Below are 5,739 nucleotides of genomic sequence, written 5' to 3'. Positions count from 1 at the left end.
ACCATAGAAGCAGCGGTCTGCTATTGCATCAGCCTGCATCAAAACATGTTCTGGAAGGCCCCTCTCCCGTCACACCCTGGCCCTGGGCAGCTGGTTCCCAGAAGCACTGGTTGCCAACCCTCTGACGGGAAGCAAGGAAACGAAACCACTACCATTTATCACCTGTCAAAAATCCAGACTACACTTGTCCTGAACAACACAGCCAGACACACAAAGACAACTACCAACCCAAAGATAAGTGAGACATGAAACAAAACTGAGGGGCCTGCAACCCGGTTGAAGGGAGAAGACAAGAATACAGAGTTTGTCGATATCCTTCTATTTTTTTTACCCAAATGGGAAACCAGAATCTACAGGCATAGGTCTCTACAGATAATAAAAGGATTTGGCTGAGGGTTTCCATTTTATACTGACTTGTGCTTTCTGGAAACCTAGCAGACTGCCTGAAGCCCTGTTCCCTAATGTGTAGAAGAAGGATGAAAGGAATACCCACTTCAGGGCTTCTGTGAAGATGAACTAAGAAATGTGACAAACTTTCCAACTGTAAGGCACTAAATACATGACCACTATCCATTCCTATAATTGCTTAGAATCCAATCCTGGATGTGCCTGTTATCTTACCGTCTTCTGTATCCATTCCATTCTTTGCAAGTATGTTTGCCCAATGTAACTGAAAATCAGAAATGGCCATGCTGTCTGAGACAGCAGCCTGACCCTCCCAGTAGAGGGAGGAACAAGGAGAAACAGACCTTAAAGCAGAGAAGCTAGGCTTCAAATACTGCCTCTAGATAACTAAGCAACCTTGTAGTTATTTAGTGACTGTATCTGTGTGTCCTTATCTACACCATCTAACTTTTGGATAGCAACATGTACGATACCTAGAGTTTACTGTTCTCAGGTACAAACAAACATTGACTGGCTTTTATAGACTCTAAGATAGAACATCTGTTACTTGTACTGCTGTGTGTGGCAGATACAGATGTAAGAAATCAACATTCTATGTTTTTCATGTTGTTCGAAAGTTGAGGCCGATGAGAAGTTAATGTTTTCAAACAACGGTATCTGTATTCGGAAATGTCTACTTTTCTCATTGTGGAATCTTTAGGGTGAGGATTCAGGTTTTGACTTTCACTTTGTTTTTCTAATCCACCCATTTGGGTTGGGTTGGTGTCGAATGACTTACATGGCCTTGTAGTAGTTTATTAATGGTAGTTTATTCAGCGTGCTAAGCTGGGAAGTGGGCACTTTCTCTTATCCCTCAACAAACAAAAAAAATAAGATGGCAAACCAGATGGTACAAAGGATCTGGGTTCATAAAGGATTTTTGTTCAAATATTGTGGATGTTGGATTCAATAAATGATAAACAGATTTAAAAAAAAAAAAAAGAATGAAATCCCATTCTTTCCCAAATCATAGATGTAGCTGGAGATCAGCATGTCTGATAAGATAATATTGGCACAGAAAGACAACTACTTTTTTTTGTTTGTTTGTTTTTTGTTTTTTGAAACAGGGTTTCTCTGTGTAGCCCTGGCTGTCCTGGAACTCACTCTGTAGACCAGGCTGGCCTCGAACTCAGAAATCCGCCTGCCTCTGCCTCCCAAGTGCTGGAATTAAAGGTGTGCGCCACCACAGCCGGCCTAAGACAACTACTTCTTAATTCTACTCATGCTTGGAATATTTTTACAAAGTAGCTTAGGGATTACTGAGGCCAGAAAAAATAAGGGAAAGTAGAATGCTCAAGGAAACAAGATCCATAATGTATTAAAATTTACCTAGGTTGGGGAGCTGGTTCAGCAGTGGACTCCTGGTTGCTCTTTCAGAGGACCCAGGTTCAAATGCTAGGACCACTTATAACTCTAGTTATAGAGGATCTAAAACCCTCCTTGGGCTTCTGAGGGCACTGTACACATGTGATACACAGACATACATGCAAGCAAAACACTCATACACATAAAATAAAAAATAAAAACATTTCATCTGGATAGTCCAAAGAGCATGTTCATCAGCAGTCCTCATAGAAAAACACACATACCACTAGCATGGTTAGTGCAAACAACACCTCAAGACTCAATGAACTGCTACACCCTAGCCTTTGCGAGTTAGACAGGTGGCTGACTTTCCCTTTTCCTACCAACACTGCATTACCTCACCTGATAGCTAAAAGTTCCAACAGATTTCATCAAATAGACCATGTAAGGGAAGCTATAATGTTAATATTTTGATAGTCTGCCTAATAAAGATTTCTTAATAAAGAATGAGAGAGATGAGGGGGATCTACCTGCTCCATCCCCAGAACACCCAGCTGACATAGGGTGGCCTTCCAGGACTTCTTTCCTCTGACTCTGGGCTTTACCACCCATATGATGGTATATACCTTCATGTTGTATACTTCCATTACAGTATACCTAAAATAGAGAATCAAGCAATTACTCCCATTCAAACAAGAGGTCTCTCAATGGATCACCAAGGTTTCCCTTTGTGTGAAGATTTATGAGCAGGTAAGGACCCTTTAAAAGTACAGACAAAACACAGCTCTTGTTGACAAGCAGAGAAAGAAATTAATTACCTGCCAGATAAACTTTTGATTTACATATTGATGCATCTTCTTGCCCTGAATGCATAGTCTTTTATAGTTTAAAAAAAAAATCCAACTTATTTATCTCTTGTGGTTTAATTGTAAACCAATCTTTAGCAAAACTGAGTTATTTGATAACCTTGGAAATAAATTAGTGATAGGCTACTTCCCAAGACTCCGATTTTAAAAGAAGCAAGTCTGGATCAGACTGTCCCAACTTAAAACATGACAGCAGCCCATTTTGAACTGAAAAAAAAAAAATTACCAGTGTGCTTGAGAATGCCACTATGTACCCTACACCACATGAAAGGTGCTTTCCTGTGAGTCCTGTGGATTCCAGGAAGGCTGCCTAGTTTTTTTTCTCTTGTTTTCTGTATATTGCAAATGGTCATCACATGCCATTGTGAAGCAAAGTTAGTGGAAGAAAAGTCCTGTAATCCCACTTTGCCATGTCTGTGCTGGTCCAGGTCCTTTGTCCATGCCCAGAGCTTCAAGAGTTCACTGGTTTTGATAAGGCATTGTCCCAGCCCTCTTCAGCTTCCCAGCATCCACAGCCTCACACCGCTATCTGCCATGAGACCACCAGGGTTATTCTCACATGCCCTGTATTCCTACTGAGCTCTGACCCAGGTATCCGGGGGCATCCTTAGTCTCTGAGTCCTTGTCCCCATGTGCTCTGTATCTACTTTCTGTTGCCCTCTATTTCAATGGAGTATATGAAACTTTTCCCATTGCTTCCCTATTCCTGGATGGATTCCAGTCTTCAACAAAGCCAGCACCCACTCAGTCTTGTACTTACCTTGAGTTCTAAGAGGAATCTCACTTTCCGAAGAAGATGCCACACTCTGCTGCACCTCTCTCAAGTGACTGTTACATCTGCAAACTGCTTATACCATAGAGCCCAGATTAAAAAGTAAAGGCTCTTCCTGCCTGTTTCAGGACCCTTACTGCCCTCACCCTTCCTCACTAGCACCGAGACTTTCATCTTGTTGTCTGCTGACCTCTCAAAGGCCCCTTCATTTCGGTCTTACCTCACTCTTCCTTTGTCCAGTTATAATCATTTCATTGAGGTATTCCAGTGATTGGTAGATGTTCCTCTACACTCTGCTTTCTATGTCCCTTAACCTCCCTGCCTCCAATGATAATTTCCCACACTCCGGCCCACTGGTCATGCTACAGCGTCCTTCGACCAACAACCTAAATCTTCACCTAATCTCAGCTTCAAGTATACCACTTTGGGATCACCAGCATCTCTTATCTTTCTAGGTCAATTATCCACATCCCAAGAAGTTTGGCCCACAGAAGATTCCCCACTGCTTTTCACCACCCCAACACTGCTTAGATGACCAAGAACTTGCCTGACTTATTTTCGCTATGGTGGTCTTGGTATCTGTAAAGTAATGACTTGTGTTTTCCTGGTGGTTAAAGAACTTGAACATCTTACATGCTTACTAACTTTTTTTTTTTGTTTTGTTTTGTTTTTATATCTTTTGTTATGGACAAATGTATCCAAACCGTTTCCCTTCCCCCATTTTTTTTTCTTTTTAGTTTTTATAGCTTCAAATGTTAGATAGATAGATAGATAGATAGATAGATAGATAGATAGATGATAGATAGATACACAGATAGATAGATAGATGATAGATACACAGATAGATAGATAGATGATAGATAGATAGATAGATGATAGATAGATAGATAGATAGATGATAGATAGATAGATAGATAGATAGATAGATAGATAGATAGATAGATAGAGATACATATAGAGCACCCCAACCTCAGCATCCTAATAACATAGTAATTTGTTTCCAGCTTCATTATACATTTTTTCTTTAATTCTAATTTTAAAACTGTAAAAATTTACAAGTAACCTAAGTCTTGTTTTTTTAGCTGTACTAGAATTTATGTCCCTTTAATTGCCATTTAGTTAACAACCTTCCTGATACATAGTTTTAATTATATAGATGTATTATATAGATATACAGATTTTTTTCATTAATTAATAAGAAAACACAAGAACTAAAAGCCCCACACCTCGGACTGATTTCCTCCCAGATCAGTTTTCTGTACTCCGAGTGAGGGTGAGAGCTGGCTTCTTTCATCAGAATGGAACTGGCAGAGAGGAATTGCTTGCCTACTTCCTGGGCTCAGTTGGCTGGACTCCTAGCCCCATGGCTGGCCCTGGACTGAGAAAGAGAAGGGCAGCTATAGATCACTGCTTGTGTGAAGTAAGCAACACTTTCTTCCATAGAGAAATGTCTTCTTTATTCACCTTCACCTCAAACAAGATCTCCAGACCAGCTGGCTTTGTGCCCAGGTCCTTTCTCCTCACTCTCCTCACTCTCAGGGAGCAGGGGGCAGAGCTCGCAATCTCTCTCTCTCTCTCTCTCTCTCTCTCTCTCTCTCTCTCTCTCTCTCTCTCTCTCTCTTTTGGTGTGTGGTCTCAGTCTCAGTTCTGTCTGGCAGACAGTATGGAAGACCCAGGTCAGAGGGGTCATCAGAATGCTAAGGGGAAATCTGATTGATGAGCAAGTGTCAGGAGGAATGAATGGGAGTCTTAATTAATGACTTCTGCCCTGTTTCAAAGGAAGGTTTCCTTACACCCAGTTCTCTTTTCTTTGGGGGAAAAAGAGAGAGAGAAAGAAAAATTGGGGTGGGGTGTGGAACTGAGGGGAAAAAGCAGGAAAAAACACTCCTATAATCCAAAGTTTTCTAAATGACAGAAAGGAGACTTCAAAGACAGACATTCTGGTTGGTTTTTTATGTGTGAGACTGTTCAGTGACTCTCTCCTCTCTTTGTTTCCATGGACAGCTAGGCTCCATTCCAAAGCTAAAAAATAAAAGGCCACATTGTTCTGACGGGAGCTCGCCTTTACAAGAAGTTTCCTCCTCAGCCCTGGGGCATATTAACTGCCGAGGCCCTGGATTCTCTGGGGGGGGGGGGGATTTCTTCCAGAGCTAGCCACATAGCTCTGCTTCCCACCCCTTCCTCCACACTTCAGCTGAAAAACATGTGCAAGAACCCAAAGTCTGCCACATAAACTGGCCCGAGCCAGTGGTAATCAGGTGTGTCTCACAGAGAAGGCAATGTAGGCAGGAATGGCTGGTGTCTAACACAGAGGCTCACATTAAGCAACTTAAAGTGTTAGCTCATCGTTGA

This window comes from Arvicanthis niloticus, chromosome 1, assembly GCF_011762505.2.
Source record: "Arvicanthis niloticus isolate mArvNil1 chromosome 1, mArvNil1.pat.X, whole genome shotgun sequence".
NCBI lineage: Eukaryota > Metazoa > Chordata > Mammalia > Rodentia > Muridae > Arvicanthis > Arvicanthis niloticus.
Note: the sequence above shows the minus strand (reverse complement) of the source record.